A 3,165-nucleotide genomic window follows, 5' to 3' on the forward strand; every position below is an offset into this window, starting at 1 on the left:
TAACAACGAAAAAAACAAGGAAACGGACTTTTTTAAAACAACGAAAAAACAGAGTACAGGACAAACAATACAAGGAAAATTCCCCTTCATCAGCTGCCCCTGGTTCGACTCTATGCGTGTTTCGAAGGTAAGGGCAGAACACGGCCAGTTCGAAGCAATCCTTCCTGCAAAAGGAATTAAATAAAATTCTTTTGCAGAGGGGTAAAACAAGTGACAAGAACAGGATGTAAAAGCAATACAAATGAAGAAAAAACAGTAGAAAAAACAGTACAAATAAAGAAACAGGACAGGGAACCAACAATAAGGGCTTTTTTGCCTAGACGGTGGAAAAATTAGTTAGAACGCATGTGAAAAATCGGCTTGCGAAGGACAGAGAAGTCGATCTATACTTGTTGAAGCACGAAGCTATATATATTATACATATAAGGGTTATGAATTCTTTGGTATTTCTTTGGAATAACCTTTATTTTAAGTTGTTTTTTTTAAATGTCACCCCAAACTGAAGAAACTTAACACCACTTATGATCCAAATCATGAAAAAAATCTAGTGGTGTTCATAATGCCTACTCAAGTTTTTACCAAACTTGGTGTGCTGACTTAATGTAATGCAGAAGCAGTATATCTCAATTTTCAGCTTTCAAGTTTAAGTAGTTTTGGAGTTATATAGGTTTTAATTTGTTACCGCTTAGGCCCTACTTTAGGAAATATCCTCTTCCTCTGTTTGTTATTTCTGTGACGCTAAAAACTTTGACTATGTTAACTGTTTTTCATAATAGTAGGCTTATCCAACTAGAGTATCTAAAATAATGTCTCATAAGAGAAGTGCTTGTGTCACTCGAAGAAACAAAAAAATATGGACGAAGAATCTCGTGCAATTTCAAGACTTACATATGAAAAGAAGACCTGTTCGTTTAGAAGAGCATTCTTTGGAAAACAACTTCAGGACACAATGATGCTTCAAAATTGTTGGTCGCTATTTGTTCCTTGGAGGTAACATCAAAGGAAGGAAAGAAAGAAAGGAAATTCCGGAAAAAGTAAGATTTTATGGCAAAAGAAATTCAATTTACCATATTTATCAATTCATGCGCAATCCCCCTGTAGAATTTGGAAACTGAGCGTGACTACATAACTTTTTAAGATTGTGAAAGTCAGACAGCTATGTCAATCGTTTCTCTCTGAAAGAAAATGTTATTTTTGATTGGAGTCACTGCGGGAACTACCTTGGGACACTGTCATTTGTAGTACCATCAGATGTGCTCTCAGTTACTCAGGCCGCCATTCTAATTAGCTAGAATGGCTCTACTTATGTATCCCAGACGATCGAGACTGCGAATTTACTGCAAACTTGCAATGCAGCTTGTATATAGGCTGAACACCACAAAATGCAATTTAATACCGGAAATTTTCAAGTACTATCAACCCACAATCCATATGCACAGGATCAGAGGGAATTGCAATCCTAGTCACAGTCAATGTACAACATGAATGTCAGCATGCATAATGATGTATTATTTCGTGTATACACATTACTAAGATAACAACGATGAGCAGAAGACTAACAGGATAGAATCTGAAAGCATCTAGCATGACAGAAGACATGCGGGTTGCATGAAAGAATTTTTCCCTTAGCCGTTTGGACTATTGTTCACAGTTATGGTTACAATGGAAAAAACTACCAAATATTCAACGTTGCAGCACAAAGGAAATTGCCAAAATGCAAAAGTGGATGAGATAAGATAGTATTCTTTGGAGCAGTTACGGGAAAATTATCAGTGAATTATATATAGGAGGCCCTCGAATTATTATAATCCAATCATAGATGCATAGTGACATGGGTTTATCCCTCATCATCTAAAGTTAAGACCAAGTACTGCAACCGCTTAGGGTTTAATAGCCTAAAGCTTTTCAATAGTTCAGTAAAAATAAACTGGGAAGTATACATACAGTGAGTATAAATGTATTGAAAAACATGTGGATATTTGACATCTTACTGAGATCTACTTGGCTCTTGCACTCATTCCATACTGAATCTAGACGAGGAAGAAACGCAGATGAAAGCAATAACTGTAGAGATAGAAATTACGGCGCCAAGGTATAGCCACAAACTAGCTGATGCAATGATTATAACTAATAAAAGAATAACAAAATATGTATGTGCATAAGGAGTATATCTGTAGCTATAATCATTTGATACGAACAGAAACCTTTATCTGCTTACATTATAAATCATGCTTTATATCCAGATAGCATTCAGAAATTCATGTAACACGCGCACGCACATATACGTATATACATACACGTATGTGTGTGTCTACATATATATATATATATATATATATATATATATATACTTATATATGCATGTGAGTATACATACATACACGCATGTATAAATATATACATACATAGACGAGTACAATTATATGTGTGTGTATGCGCACGCACGCATGTATGAGTAAGTGTTGTATATGTGTACGAAGAGAAAAACAAGGAAAAACATTTAGCAGCAAACAGAGAAATAAAGGTGGAAGAAGCGATTTAATTGCTCTTATTAATGTACAAAGATGACAAGTCTGTCGTTTATGAACAATAACTACTAAAGCTAGTAGAGAAGGAATGAACGTCTGCCTGAAAATGCACGTCAATAATATATCAATCTACTAGCAGGAAAATTCAATTTCAGTTTCTCTGGTGTCATGAAACCGACCATGTAAAACTTTTCCAGGCAATCTTTTATTTTCTTACTGATTTCAGTCCAATATATTATTGACGAAATTGCACACTACCGTTTGTATATTACTTCGATAAGATATTGGACATAACGGGCAGAACCTAGCGTTTTTAGTGTATAAACACACACACACAAGTATTTATTTACATACATGTATATATATATATATATATATAATATATATATATATATAATATATATATATATAACACCCTCCTCACCCCAAAAGGATTAGAAGGAAAATTATATGGTATAACCTCACCTCTCAGCTTAGAAGTGTCCACCAACGTAGCTAGGGGCTTCTTGCCGTTAATTAAGAAACACTTCCAGAGAGGCCATAAGTATCACAAACTCTTCAACCCCCATAATGTCAAAGTAAGCTACTCCTGCTTAGACAACATCGCATCTGATATCGCACGCATCAACAGATGTAA

This window comes from Octopus sinensis, linkage group LG1, assembly GCF_006345805.1.
Source record: "Octopus sinensis linkage group LG1, ASM634580v1, whole genome shotgun sequence".
Lineage (NCBI taxonomy): Eukaryota > Metazoa > Mollusca > Cephalopoda > Octopoda > Octopodidae > Octopus > Octopus sinensis.